Raw genomic sequence first — 16,192 nt, forward strand, 5'->3', positions numbered from 1 at the left:
ATCGGGAAAGGAGTACATCAAGGCTGTATATTGTCACCTTGGTTATTTAACTTATATGCAGAGTACATCATGAGAAACGCTGGGCTGGATGAAGCACAAGCTGGAATCAAGATTGCCAGGAGAAATATCAATAACCTCAGATATGCAGATGACATCACCCTTATGACAGAAAGCAAAGAAAAGAGCCTCTTGATGAAAGTGAAAGAGGAGAGTGAAAAAGCTGGATTAAAACTCAACATTCAAAAAATAAAGCTCATGGCATCTGGTCCCATCACTTCATGGCAAATAGATGAGAAAACAGTGGAAACAGTGACAGAATTTATTTTCTTGGGCTCCAAAATCACTGCAGATGGTGACTGCAGCCTTGAAATTAAAAGACATTTGCTCCTAGGAAGAAAAGTTATGACCAACCTAGACAGCATATTAAAAAGCAGAGACATTACTTAGCCGACAAAAGTCCATCTAGTAAAGCTATGGTTTTTCCAGTGGTCATGTATGGATATGAGAGTTGGACTATAAAGAAACCTGAATGCTGAAGAATTGATGCTTTTGAACTGTGGTGTTGGAGAAGACTCTTGAGAATCCCTTGGACTGCAAGGAGATCCAACCAGTCCATCCTAAAGGAAATCAGTCCTGAATATTCAATGGAAGGACTGAAGCTGAAGCTGAAACTCCAATACTTTGGCAACCTGATGCGAAGAGCTGACTCATTAGAAAAGACCCTGATGTTGGGAAAGATTGAAGGCAGGAGGAGAAGGGGACAACAGAGGATGAGATGGTTGGATGGCATCACTGACTCAATGGACATGAGTTTGAGCAACCTCTGGGAGATGGTGATGGATGGGGAAGCCTGGCGTGCTACAGTCCATGGGGTTGCAAAGAGCCAGGCACGACTGAGCGACTGAACAACATATGTTACAAAGATGGGGGCAGGTCCCCATCTCCCGTGGGTGTCATCCCATCCTGGGGCCCATGCAGCAGCTCCTGGGGCTTTGATTCCGGGCTGAGCATCCCTACACACTTGCCTTCCCCTCATCAGGCACCAGGAGGCCCTCCTGACTCACTGGCTTCACACATGAACTGTGAGCCTCAAGTGGGGTTGGGAGCAGGGGTGGGTGACTGTCACCCTGGCCACATCCATACAGACATGTGATGAAATTCCCCTCTAGGAATTTCCTTCTTGCCTTAGGGAAAGGAAGACCAACCACAAAAGGGTTAAACACTTTATTTCGATGGCTGTGCTTGTTCTGGAGAATTAATGGAGGATAAGCTAAAAGTTCATTTATAAGAGTATTAAAGGATAATTATGATGGGGTAAGTGCAGAGAGTCAAAGGACATTATGCTGAACAGACTGAAAACACAGAGCTGGGAAAAATAGGCTAAAATATACTAGTAACGTAGTACTAACATTTCCCCACAAATTCCAATCTCTGAAAATCTATCTTTTCTTTCTCCCTTCTTTTCTATTTTAATTAAAAGTATAGTAATTGAACCCCTGTTTAGGTCATCTATGAAATTATTATTATAAATTCATCTCAGGAACTAAGAGTTTGAGGCAGATCCAACTAGGTGACCTTTTAATAGCAACAAAATTAAAAAAGAAACAGACTTTGTGTAAAATCTGCTTCGATCAGATTAGATGAAAAGTGGGTAAAGCTGATTACAATCCCACTAAAGACAGTATTTGGGCAGTATTTGTTCTAAAACAATAGTATTAATTCTTCTTTAACACGTATTATCTGGAAAAAATCAGTAATTAATGAGCACTCAATATGAACTCACAGTGAATTAATGGCAACTCGAGATGACCTCCCTGTGGATGAGGCCACGGGCCACGCCTGACCTGCGTCAGTGGATGGCGCCCAGGCTCCTCAGGTTTTGGGTTGAGTGAGTGAGTGAGTGAAAGTCGCTCAGTCGTGTCCAACTCTGCAACCCCGTGGACTATATGGTCCATGGAATTCTCCAGGCCAGAACACTGAAGTGGGTAACCGTTCCCTTCTCTAGGGGATCTCCCCAACCTAGGGATTGAACCCTGGTCTGCCACGTTGCAGGCAGATTCTTTACCAGCTGAGCCACTAGGGTGGCCTTTTAAAAACATGGTAACTTTGCTGTGGTATAATTCATGCACATAAAGTTCACCCAGTAAGTGTATAGGGCAGGGTTCTCAGGGACAAGATGCCAGGTGTTCCGAGCTTCTCAGCAGACATGACAGCAAGAATGGTGGGCGCTTTGCTGTGTCTTCTCCAACACCACAGTTCAAAAGCATCCTGGAAGTTACTTGGTCCCTCCTGCAGACTTCTCCACTTTCAGTGGCAGGCTTTATCCTGCCCACCCTGGGACTTGTCTCCAATCCTGGAAGCTTCTGGGTCCACATCCTCACCAACATTTGTTGTCTTTTGTGATAAGAGCCGCCCTAACAGGTAGGAGGTGATGGTTTTGACTTGCACTTCCCTCACATGTCAGTGATGCTGAGCATCTTTTCTTTTGTTAAATTGCTTCCTTAGGATAACTTCCCAGGAGAGAACTAGCCACCATCTTCATGAGCTTTGTCCACTATTCCTCTTCTGGCCTGTAGCCATGCTTGTCTGAGGATGTGTCTACATCAACTTTTATTTTCAATTGGCTGCAACGCTGCTGTTTTGTCCCCAAGTGTCCTCTGTGCTCAGCATGGTGTCCCAGGACTGGGCCAAGGATGGGGCAAGGAAGGGCATGTGGGCTCACCTCTGAGGAAGGCCAGAACCCTGCAGGGAAAGGTTGGTTTCTTGACAAGCGGTGACACTGGCCTTGGGAATAGGGGAACAGGTTGTGGACCAGGGGAGGGGCCTCTGCACGACGTTTGGTTGTTGGACATTAATAGGGACATCTGTCGCTGTGCTCACTGGGGAGGACTGCCTGCAGCCCCTGTGACAATATGCTCTGAGCCTCATAATCACTTGAAAAATTTCACGTTTGCAGAAGGTTCTTCTAGCGTTTGTTGAAAATCCCTCTATTTTATTACAGAAATCCCGGCAAATCCTTCAGCAAGGGGGGACTTTCTATTAACACACAGCTGTTAAGTGAAAATTAGAACAAACAAGAGAGAAACCAAGCCAGACTCTAGATAATCACACACTGGCTTTTAGAGCTTTGAGTGGCGTTCTTCTGAAGGGAAAACAAGACAGAGACCGCAGTCTTGACATTGTGCTGAGTCCCAGAGGCCTCTGGATGGCCCTGGGTCCACACTTTCCCTTCCTGCCTCTGTCTTCCCTTCCTGCCTCTGTCTTCCCTTCTCTGTCTCCTGCTTCCTCTTTTCCTCCCCAAAGGGAGATTTTTTTGTCCCATGCTTGCCCTTGGTCAGCACTGGGGACCCTGTGGGAACAACCTACCCCCAAGCTCAGTCTCCCTCCCCTCCCATGAGATGCTCTCCACCCGGAGGCAGGAAAAAGTTTCAAATACAGGAAGCAGGTCATGCTTCTCTTAACTTTTTTGAAGTTTTTTCTTGGTGAACGTGTTGTAAACAGATACATTCTCTCCTTGCCACAGCAACTCTTTCCCATGGTTTGTCTTTTTTTAAAGGTAACTTTATGGAGGTAAAATTGAAGAGCAGTAAGATCTATCCTTTTACTTGATGCTCTCTGGCGACCTAGATGGGAAGGAAATTTTAAAAAAGAGGGGTATGGCTGATTCACTTTGCTATACAGTAGAAACTAATACAACATTGAAAAGTAACCAACTATACTCCAATAAAAATTTAAAAAAAAGAGCCATCCTTTTTAGCATATAATCCATGAGACTGGTCACCAATCCTCAGAAGCCTTGGAGGTTCATTGTTAGGAGTCCTGTAGCTCAGGAGGGTTTCCAGGAAGCAGAGCCCTTCTGAGAGAAGGGCCAGCCTGGAGGACCCTTTGGTCAGCCTGTGGCCAGTCCTAGGGGAGGCTGGGACCCAGCCACTTCACGGCAGGTGGCTCTGCCCCCCGGCTGGTTCTCCAGGGAGGGAGCCCCTGGGAGCTCATGGCCATGGACATTCATGGCAGCTGGGGAATGGCCACACCAGCCCAGAAGTCACCTGGGCAGGCACCCTGCATCCAGCTGAGAACCAGAACATTCAACACGCATACAAGCCATCTTGGAAACACCGTGCAGGAGGGAGGGGGCGCACCCTGCACCTCTGACCTGCTGGTCGTGAGGAAGCTTGCAGAGAGAGCATGTGTGTCTTCTGCACATTTTGATGTCGGGGCAAAGGTCGGGGGGCATAATCACTGTTACTTCTCACTGATCAACATTCTATCCACATGGAAAAAGAAGACATATGTTAGAAATAAGTTTCTAGTTTATACATTTTAAAAACACTCATCTAGGACTTCCCTGGCAGTCCAGTGGTAAAGAATCCGCCTGCCAGTGCAGGGGACATGGTTTTGATGCCTAGTCTGGGAAGACTCCATATACGGCAGGGCAGCTGGGCCCACGAGCCCCAACTTCTGAAGCCCATGCGCCCTGGAGTCCGTACGCCACCAAAGAGAAGCCGCTGCAATGAGAAGCTTATGCCCCACAACTAGAGATAGAGAAAGCCCACGGCAGCAACAGAGAACCCAGTGCAGCCAAAAATAAATAAATCAATAAAAACGAAAACAAGACGTTCATCTAGGCTTGTAGGGGAAATAGTTTCATTGACTTTTACCAAAAGGTTGTTGGGTACTGAGATCCATGAAATATAAAATATAGGCTTGGCCCAAAAGTCTGTTCAGGTTTTTCATAAGATGTCATGGAAAAACCCAAATGAACCAATTTGGCCAACTCAGTGTAAATCAAAACATGTTTAAACTTGGGTACAAATATCCGGCGCTCCGCTCTGTCACTGGTGGGGCCGCTGTGGAGGCACTTAGAGGCGACTGCGGCCAGTGGTGCCTAAGCTAGGATTACAGTGCTCGCTCCCAGCAGAAACAGCTTCTGAAAGCATCATTGAAGAACCAATTCCCTGAATTCGAGAAAACCGGCTTCATGTGAGTGGGATTAATTCCTCCCACTCAGACCGGAGGGGCTGTGCTAAATCCGTCATAAAAGTAACTATAGAGTCAATTCCTATGTGTGTTTATGTATGTGTGTATCTGCCTCCCCATCCATCTGTCATGTCTTTTATTTTTAAGCACTTTAAGGTCACATATAAAATGGAAATCAATGGACTGTGTTAGTTTTTATCCAGAACTGCCAGGAACATTTCTAAAACGTACATTTTCCAACTTTACCTTGGTTTTACAGTTTTGTGCCTGTAACAGACCTTTTTCCTATAATAGAAAAGAGGAAAAACTTTTTGTCTTTAGATTGGTGGGTTCCTTATGCAGGTAGGTTTCACACCGATCCCCCCAAAGCTTCACAGGGCTGGCGGTGGCCTGGCATGGTCTGGGCAAGGAAGGGCCAGCTGTGCCCAGGGGTGGGGGCTGGAGGAAGAGAGCCTGTAGGGGTTCCTGTGTGTCCAGCTGCACCCCTTCCTTTACCCCACCCCAGGTGTCAGACTTGGTGTCACATTCCACAAGTCAGTAAACTTGCCTTGTGCATAAATTGATTCAGCTTGGTTCTGACACTTGTAACCAGAGAGTCTTGAAAATTTTACCTGAAGGAGAAGATTTGAGTTCCATTTCCAGGCACAACTTGTGAACTGATTAAATGGAAAACCTCTCCTAGAAAGAAAATATAGCACACATCTTCTTAGAGTCATAACTTCTCTGTCAACATTTGGGGGAATTTCCAAGGACCAAAAATAAGGGTGAGAACCAGGGGTGTGAGGAGAACTGGAAGCCAGCTCTGTGGGCCTTGCCAGCGTCAGTAATTAGACTTTCCTTCCCTCTTTATTTTTAAAAATTGAGGAGAAAGTACAGAGAATTCCCATGTGCACCCCTCTTCCCTGCCCCTAGGTACCACCTATTACTAACAATTTGCATTTATTACACTCGATGAGCCAATGGTGGTACATTATTAAGTAAAGTCCATAGTTTCCATTGGGCTTCCCAGGTGGCACTAGCAGTAAAGAACCTGTCAGCCAGTGCAGGAGACTTTTTTAAGAGATACAGTTTGATCCCTGGGTCGGGAAGATCCCCTGGGGAGGAAATGGCAACCCACTCCAGTCTTCTTGCCTGGGAAATCCCATGGACAGAGGGGCCTGGCTGGCTACAGTCCACGGGGTCACAAAGAGTCAGACATGACTGGAGCATCTTAGCACACATGTACATAGTTTACATTAGAGTTTGCTCTCTGTGTTGCACATTTTATAGATTTGGCAAATGCATAATGTCACCCATACACCATTACAGCAGAATTGCTTTACCACCTGGAAAATCCTCTGTGCTCTACCTCACCATCCTTTCCCCCACTCTCTGGCAACCACTGATGTTCTTATGTCTCCAGAGTTTTGCCTTTCCCAGAATGTTATAGAGTGGGGATCATGTCACTCTTGGACAGCATGTCGCCTTTTCGGACTGGCTTCTTTCACTGACAAACAAGCATCTGAGTTTCCTCCATGTCTTCTTGTGGGCTGACAGCTCATTTCTTTTAAACACTGGATAGTGTTCTGTCATCTGGACATGTGATTCACCAACTGAAGAGCCATCTTGGTTGCTTCCAGTTTGGGACTATTATGAAAAAAAGTGGCTATTGTATTCATACATAGGTTTCTGTGAGGGTGTAAATTATCAACTCAGTTGGGGAAATACCAAAGAGCATGATTGCTGGATTGTGCTTTAAGACTATGTTTAGCTGTATCAGAAACCACCAAGCTGTCCTCCAAAGTGACTGCATCAGGTTGTATCCCTAACGAGTGAACAAGGATTCCTGCTGTTTACCCACAACTGGGCGGCAACTGCTGTTGTCAGCATCTGGGATTCCGTCTAAGTGTGTAGGGGCATCTCATCATTGTATTAACCTGCAGTTCCCTAACAACCTATGATGTTAACTATCATTTTCATAGGATCATTTGCCACCCGTCTCTCTTCTTTGGTGAGGGGTCTGTGCAGATCTTTTGCCCATTTCTAAATTGGGTCACTTGTTTCCTTTTTGTTGAGTATAAAGTGTTCTTTCTATAGTTTGGGTACAAGTCCTTCAAAGATACGCCTTTCAATCTGAGTGCCCCCTCCAAAAAAGAAAAAAAAAAGATTGATCTTTTGCAAATATTTTCTCTTAGTCTGCATCTCGTCTTCTCATTCTCTTAACAATGTCTTTCGTAGAACAGACACTCTTAATTTTCATAAATTTCCACTTATTTTTATCTCTCATTGATAGTGTTTTTGTTGGTGTTGTTTCTAAAAATTCGTTGCCAAACACAAAGTCACCCAGGTTTTCTCCTAGATCATTTCCAGGAAGTTTTATGATTTTGTGCTTTACATTTTAAGTCTATGGTCCATTTTGAGGTAATTTTGGGGTCAGGTGTAAGGTCTGTGTCTTGACTTATTTTTTTTTTTTTTTGCCTACAAATGTCCAATTATTATTCCAGTATCATTTGTTGAAAAGACTATATGTTTTACAGGAGGGAGTGGAAAACCCCAGAACTCACTGTCTCCCAGATGACAAGTATCTACAGAGCAAGAATCAAAGAGAACAACTTGCACACTAGCAGGAAAGATCTACAACTAAAGACGAAACAAAGGAATCACAACGAGATGGGTAGAAGAGGCAGACACAGTAAAGACTCATTTTAAGCAGGCGACTCACAAACGGGAGGATAATCACAGTTGCCGAGGTTCTCCCCCAGGAGGGAGCGGTCTAAACCCCACATCAGGATTCCCAGCCCCGGGGGGTCCTGCACTGGGAAGATTGGCCCCCAGAACCTCCGGCTTTGCAGACCAGTGGGGCTTGTAAACAGGAGAAATGGAGGGCTGTAGGAAACAAAGCTTGGTGTTAAAGGGTACACACAAAATCATATACACTTCAGGACCAAGTGTTAACATCTTATACAACCATGGTATGTTTATCAAGATAAAGAAATTAACAATGGCACATTGCTATTAATTAACCTCACCCTCTATTCAGACTTTTCCCAGTAGTGCTCTTTTTCTATTCTGGAACCCAAGCCAGAATACAACATTGAGGGGATTTTGTTTAATAGAAGGAAAGGACTTGGGTCTGTATGAGGCAGTATAAGGGTAAATAAAAGTGGATAAAGGGGGAAAGGCGGTTTTCTCACTCTCCCCTTCCTAAAGTGTCTATTTGGGAGACACAGTGGCTTGCGTCATTTCTCAAACCTTTGGAAAGTAGATAAGTCTCCCCAGGGACTAGAAAAACTCAGTTGTAAAATGCAGACACTTCTGTTGGGTCCCACTTGAAATTCGGAGTTGATGTAGCAGCATATCTTAAGGTGTAACCATTTGTTTTTCTGGAGATAAGGAAGCTTCTTTATTATCCTTTTCAGAGGAGGTCAGTTAGGTAAACAAATAGCTGTCTTGATTCCCCCATGGCCTTTGAGTCTCTACGCTGTATAAATTGTGTGGGATTTTATTCTGACTTTGTAGTCTCTTTCAAGCTACTTACACACTTGTGTTCTATTAGCTTGTCCCCCAGTGAATCAGTTATCTTTCTTTCTCTTTCTCTGTGTTGGTTGCATTTTTACTTCCCTAACATGAGACAACTAGAATCAGTTTCTCCCTTAGAAGCAGATACCCTTGAATAAAAATACTATGGCAACTCTATGCCCACAAGCTTGATAACACAGATGAAATGGATCAATTTTTTGAAAGGCGCAACTTGCCAAAATTTCTGTGAGAAGAAATAAACAACCTGAATTGGCCTGTACGTGTCAAATAATTAAGTGGGCAATCCATATCCTTCCCAAACAAAAAGGAGCAGGCCCAAATGGGTTCACTGTGAACATTTAAAGAGGAATGGACACTAATTCTCTTCCATCACTTTTAGAAAATAGAAGCAGAGGGAATACTCTTCCTAACTCATTCCCAGCATCACCCTACTAACATAATGGTGGAGTCATAGTCATAGTTCAGTTGCTCAGTTGTGTCCAACTCTGCGACCCCATGGACTGCAGCACACCAGGCCTCCCTGTCTATCACAAACTCCCAGAGTTTACTCAAACTCATGTCCACTGAGTCGGTGACGCCATTCAACCATCTCATCCTCTGTCATCCCCTTTTCCTCCTGCCTTTAATCTTTCCCAGCATCAGGGTCTTTTCAAATGAGTCAGTTCTTCGCATCAGGTGGCCAAAGTATTGGAGTTTTAGCTTCAGCATCAGTCCTTCCAATGAATATTCAGGGTTGATTTCCTTTAGAATGGACTGGTTGGATCTCCTTGCAGTCCAAGAGACTCTCAATGGTCTTCTCCAACACCACAGTTCAAAAGTATCAATTCTTCGGTGCTCAGCTTTCTTTATAGTCCAGCTCTCACATCCATACTGGAGAAGGCAATGGCACCCCACTCCAGTACTCTTGCCTGGAATATCCCATGGATGGAGGAGCCTGATGGGCTGCAGTCCATGGGGTCGCTAAGAGTCAGACACGACTGAGTGACTTCCCTTTCACTTTTCTCTTTCATGCATTGGAGAAGGAAATGGCAACTCACTCTGGTGTTCTTGCCTGGAGAATCCCAGGGACGGCGGAGCCAGGTGGGCTGCCGTCTATGGGGTCGCACAGAGTCGGACACGACTGAAGCGACTTAGCAGCAGCAGCAGCAGCAGCACATCCATACATGACTACTGGAAAAACCATAGCTTTGACTAGACGGACCTTTATTGGCAAAGTAATGTCTCTGCTTTTTAATATGCTGTCTAGGTTTGTCATAGCTTTTCTTCCAAGGAATAAGCGTCTTTTAATTTCGTGGCTGCAGTCACTATCTGCAGTGATTTTGGAGCCTCCCAAAATAGTCTGTCACTGTTTCCACTGTTTCCCCATCTATTTGCCATGAAGTGATGGGAGGAGTAGTAATACTAAAAAGAATAAAATCTGTTAATTTTTCCCAACAAAGGAAATGCAGGGGACCTGGGGCCGAGAACTCACAGTGGGCAGCCAGGAGGCAAGGAGTGTCCCTCTGATCGAGGGCCAGAGGACCAGGAGCAGAGAGCTGGGAGGGCTCTGTCGGTTGGGCAGTTGAAAGCCTGGCCTGTAACTGCGCTTGAGGAACGCTGTGTCCCAGAGGTCGCCCTTTCCTCTGAACAGACGCATCTCTGTTGTGCTGAGGAAGCGGTTCAGCTAACGCCGGTGCCCCGACGAGGACTGTCCGGACTTTCAGTCGTGCCTTCTCCCTTCCCACTCCCTCCTTCACTGGTAGTAAAGATCGCACGTCTGGGGCAGTGAGTGCGGTTCTGCACTCGGACCGTTCCCCCAGTGCGCGGCCAGGCCCCGGAGGTCACCGCGTGCGCCCCCGCCTGCCTCGGCCTCCGCTGGTGGAGACCCGGCGCGAACCAAACACAGTCTCGGGGAGGCGGCCCCGCGCACACATCTCCACATCTTCCATCTTCCGCTGGAAGCTATGAGCCACACAGCCTTGTACAGAGACAGAAGGCAGGCATCAAGCGCACAGCCCAGCCCTGTGAGCGGAGGGCGGGGAGCCCGGCTGGACTGCGGTTTTGAAGTGTGTGGGGGTGGTCCTTCCGGCCCCTTCAGCCTTAGGGGTACTCAGGAGGAGTTCTCAGTCCACCTTCCTCAGACTCAGCCCTGGCAGTGGGGGAGGGGAGGGGGGACGGGAAGGGGAGGGGGGACCGGAAGGGGAGAGGACGGGAGGGGAGGAGTACTTAAGATACCTGGCGGAGGCCGGGGTGGGGTGGGGGGAGCGGCGGGAGGGGAGCCCCTTGGCGGATTCCTTTCCTCCGCAAATCTGGGCGGTGCGCTGAGTATCCGGCCCACAGGCGCCAGGAAGGCCCTGGTTTTGTGGAGTTTACTGGCTGAAATTCCAATACTTTGGCCACCTGATGTGAAGAACTGACTCACTGGAAAAGATCCTGATGCTGGGAAAGACTGAAGGCAGGAGGAGAAGGGGACGACAGAGGATGAGATGGTTGGATGGCATCACCGACTCAATGGACAGGAGTCGGAGTAAATTCCGGGAGTTGGTGGTGGACAGGGAAGCCTGGCATGCTGCAGTCCATGGGGTCGCAAAGAGTCAGGACACGACTGAGCAACTGAACTGAAGTGAACGGACTGTCCAAGAGTGGGTCCCCTCCCCTCCAAAGCAGACCCCGAGACAAGGATCGGGTGAACTAGTTCGTCTGGAAGGTAAAAGGAGGCACCCCTGATGAGGGGCAGGACACAGAGAAAGCTCTGATAACTGAGTGGGATTTGTGGGTCCTCTCCTGATCAGGCCCTTAGGGCAACTGTGCGGAGCCCACTTCAGCCCCAGGGGACAAGGATGCTGGGGTATTGGCCCACCAACTCCCAAACACTCATGGAGAGTGGCTGCTGGGGGCTTACCTCCCCAGGCCCCCAGGCCTGGCTGCTGCACTCCTGGGGCCTATGAACATCGTCAAGCACAGGGGTGGGTTGATGGGAAACCAGCAGACAGTGCCAGCTTGGGCATCTCATAAGGGGACCAGGTAAAGCGCAGTAAACCAGCAGGCAAAGGAGTGATTACAGTCGTAGGGGGTGCCTTTGGGGGAGCAGGTGGGAGCGAGTGCACTGGAGGAAGGAGGACCTCCTTCTAGTGGGAGACACTGTGTCCAACGGGGAACTTGCAGCCCCACCTCCCTGGGAGAATCCTCACCCTGGCCAAGAGTGACTACATGTGAGTCAGGATGGTGATTGTGTGTTCAGTCACTGACAAAGGGCTAACAACACGCTGTTTACTATTAGACAGGCTTCTCAATTGCCAGTAGATGACCGAATGCTTGACACCGGAAAGTCACCCACAGCTCCCACCTGCCCTTAGTGACCTCTCCCCATAACCTTTTGGCTGACATGGCCGATGTCATGCCTCCCCTGCCCCATGTCCAAGAAACACACCTGTTTCCATCTGCTGGTCCCTATCCCCCTGTGGGGGCTACAACAGACGTTTCTGGATTCTCTGCTCAGGGATTTCTCGATCCGTGTTCGGTGCTGTATTGTCTCCTGAGTTCTACCGACCTGGGATTCCTGGGGGAGCAGATGGGACTTGAGGAGTGTGGCCATGACCTGTTTTGAGGGGCTGAAGTGAGGGAGGAGCTAAGGAGGTGGGGATGAAGAGGAAAGAGGACAGACATGGGAGGAGTAAGGGCAGAGAGAAGGAAAATACACTTCTAGGGGGCCAAAGAGTTACCTGGTTCCCTACCTGGGATTTCCCTGTTAATTAGGACCTAAAGAGAAGAGCTGGAGCATGGGCACCAGAGCCTCCTGCAGAAAACTGCCTGACTCTGTCAGCTTGATCCCTGGGGGAGCGACTCCCCTGGGAAGGGGCATGGCCCTCCATTGCCTAGTCCTGGGCCCTCCAGGAAGGGGTGGTGGGAGGTTAGTGGTTGACGAAATCACATGGTGGCCTTGGAGCTGTGTGATGCTTTGCTCTCAGAACTCTTCCCAGGGATCCCCCTAGTCCTTCAGTCCACACAACCCCAGCCCTCTCTGAGGTCACATGGATTCACATAATGATTGGCAGGTGAGGGAGTTTCAGAAACCAGGAGAAAGAAGATGTTTACCTCACACCTCTCTTCGAAAATAAACCAAAGGCAGACATGAAGGATGGATTGAAAGTGTGTGTCTGGAAGGGACAAAAGCCTTTAAAAATGATGTCCTAAATGCATATTGATGATACACAAAGTCGCGATCTATGTTAAGTAATAAGGCATATTATAAGTGAATTAACAGATGAGGAAAAAAAAAAAAAGAAATCTGCCTCAAGCCCATGGCACCAGGCACTGACAGCACCTGGAGCAATGCAAGATTGAGGGCTTCACAGGACATTAAAGACAAGTCCAATGCTAAAGCTCAGACAAATGTAGGGAACTCCTGACATTGTCATGTCCCTCATGGTGACTTAGCTGCTTCCAATGTGAAAGTCAGGTTTGGGGCCGGACCTCTCTACTCCCTGCCAGCCTCATTACAGCCCTGCCCTAGTTTTCTCAACCACAAAATGGGGATAATAATAGACCTTGCTCATTAGGGTTATCACAAGTATTAAATTAATTGACATGTGTCAAGCACTTAGCACAGCACCTGGCCCAGAAGAGATTTTTCTAGCCAGAGGAAGGGAATCTGGGAAGGACTCAGCCAGAGGAACCCTTTGAACAGGGCTTCCATGGCAGGGGTCACGATAGCTGTGGAATAAAGATGGATTTCTGGGGCATGGTGGGGCACAGAGAAGGTGGGGGAGATGCCAGAGATGGAAGCCAAGTGCCCAAGACAGGGCTCTTGGATACAAACCACATCCAGCCAACTCATGCTCCAGAGAAGTTTACAGGATGGCATCACTGTTTTCTTTTTTTCCAGAATAATGCAAGGTTGGAGAGAAAGAGTAGGGCCATGGCAGGCCAGGCCAAATTATGCAGGAAAGAGTGAGGGGGCGCCAGGGAGCCCAGAGTAGCCACTGGGCACTCACCGCTGCTGCTGCACAAAACCCAGAGTGGGCTCTGAGCCCCTGGACAAGCGTTTATCTGGGAGGAGACTTCAGGCAACACCAGTAGGGGAGTGTGACAGTGAGATGGAGCGGGTGTCTAGAAGCAGAGCTACAAACCTGGCCTGGATGCATGAGCTTTATGGAGGGAGGCGGAAGGCAGTAGTGAGGGGGCCAGAGAGGAGGGAAAGGGTGGACATGGATGAACACTTGGGTCCAGTTAAGCCTTGGCCTGGCCTGTGAGTGGAGAGGGGTTTGAAGCAGAGATAGGTCTGCAGAGTTGTTCTCTGAGAGCAAGGGGGCAGCCTTGTACCACTGTCATTTCAGCCGATCAACCGCTGTGTACGTCGGTGTGCCTGTGGGTGGTGTGGCTCGGATTAGAGGATTTTGTCAGCAGAGGATGGTTCTCCTGACTAGGGGCAAGAGCCTGCATTGGAGTGGGGTGTGGGCCGGGGGACTGGGTGGTGTGGGGTAGGGGAGGTTCAAGAGCTCTGGAAAGGGGCAACCACAGCACTTAGGAAGAAAGCAATTTGGGATGTGATAATTAGTGATAAGGGGTTCCCAGGTAGCTCAATGGGTAAAGAATCTGCCTGGAATGCAGGAAATGCAGGCAGACTCCAGTTCCATGTCTGGATGGGAAAGATCCCCTGGAGGAGGACATGACGACCCATTCCAGCAGTCTTGCCTGGAGAATTCCAGGGACAAAGCCAAGCGGGCTACAGTCCACGTGGTCGCAAAGAGTCGGACACGACTGAAGCGACTGACCATGCACAATTAGTGAAAACTGGTGCAGACTCAGCTGGGGGCTTCTGGGAGGCCTGAGTTATCCCACCGAACACCTGGGGTGGTGTTTATACTCCAACTCCTGCTGTCTTTGGTCCTGGACTTCTCAGGGCATGTCACCCCTTGGTATTTCTGGCCAGCAGACTGTAGAGACCAGAGAAAGCCCACAGGCAAAGATGTGGGGCCTGGGCACTAGAGGAACTGCAGGCTGCAGGCAGAATGGTCAGGGCACAGATGTGAAGAGGGCCAAACAGCCTCGACTACAACAGCCATTAAAGGCGACCAATAAAACCCCGCAAAGAAGAAGGAGGAGACAGAGGCAGGAGGAAAATTCAGAGGAGCAGAGCCCTAGGACATCTTGGTGTAGATACAGAGATGCTCTTTATTCCCGCAGTGCGAATCCCTCTCCTAGCGCAGCTGGGCTTTATACTTGCAGCCTGGTGAGGGAGTGGCTCCCCAAAGCCTGAGACTGGTTTCCCTGAGCCACTTACATCCGGGCCAGCTTCTCGGCCTGGTGTGGGCAAGACCCCGGACGCCTCCAGGCAGGCGGAGAGAGGGAAGTAGAGCGCACGTTGGTGGTTGGCCACAGACAGCGTCTGGAAACCTTCCTTGGAAAATAATGAGCGGAGAAACCTTTACTGATTAGTTAAATCCTAGATAATCCTGGTTGATGAAGGCAGACCCGGACCCCTTAACGGATTTAGGGTTTCAAAAACCGACTTGGGGGGGTGACCCTGGCGGCGACGATGGAGCGGGCTCCGGCTCTGTCCGCAGATTCGTCTATGTTGGGAGGGGGCTGGGAGGCGCTTCCCTTCCACCGTTTCCCAATGTTGTCGCCGCAGAACATTATCTGGATTCGAGGCACCCGCCAGGGCGCCGGGGGACAGTGCAATGTGGGTGGGCTCTGGGCCAGCTCGCTCCCTCCACATCTTCTGAAACTCTGGGCGCGCTTCCCTCACTGCGCCGACTTTGGGCGGAGCGCTAGACGCGATCCCCAGGAGCTGCGGCCCTAGCAGACCCAGGATCCCACGCAACGTCTGCGGGTGGAATAGGGGCGCAGATTAGCGTGGCGGGGTGGGGACAATCCTCACACGAGAGAGGGCAGTGAGATTGCCCGCCCCCGCAGCCACCATGAGGCGGAAATGGAGGCGCCCGGGGCTCAGCTCTCCCTCCATCCTGGTCCCTCCATCGAGCCCCTTCCTGTAGGTGGGGCCGGAGCCGGCGGCAGTGACTCTTCCATCCAGGAATTGCAAGATTTCCTTATAACTCCCACCCCGAATCTTTCCTCTGCTTCGCTTTGCTTTCTCGATTTCTCTCTGCGTGTCCGGTGTGAGCGGGTTAATACACCTCAGTTTCTCTCATCTGCAAAATGGGTTTTGTAATATCCTTCCTAAGGGGTTGGAAACCAGTGGCACTGGTTGGCACTCAGTGGCGGTCGAAATTGGGCTCCTTTCGGCCGGCCTTTTGGTACCCCGGGAGTCCCTGGCCATCTATTTGAGGCCTGCTCTGGTAGGGACTGGGGGACAGAAACTTCGAGACCCCGGCCCAGGCCAGCGGGCGCCGTCGGCCCTCCAAGCTGCAGACAGGGCACACACACATCCGCCTCTGAGACCAGCCCCTGCGAAGGCCCCCAGGACCGCGACCTCAAGGCCGGTTGTCCCGCCTTCCTGGCCGGGATGTCTGCAGTCGTGTGCATCTTTAGCAGTCTTCCTTAACTGCGGCCCCAAATCCTGATTTACGAACTCCTGCTCTGCCGGGCCGAGAGCCAGAGCATCGTCGCTGGATCTTGTACCTCCAACACTTTCCCCTAAACCCAGAGATAAATTTGGGGAGAAATTCCTGGCAGAGCCCCAAACGACGCTGGTCCCTAAAGACGCCCCCAGCCCAGAGCGACTCAAAAGACAATTATCCTAAAGGAAAGTTAT

Source organism: Bubalus bubalis, chromosome 14 (assembly GCF_019923935.1).
Source record: "Bubalus bubalis isolate 160015118507 breed Murrah chromosome 14, NDDB_SH_1, whole genome shotgun sequence".
Classification (NCBI taxonomy): domain Eukaryota; kingdom Metazoa; phylum Chordata; class Mammalia; order Artiodactyla; family Bovidae; genus Bubalus; species Bubalus bubalis.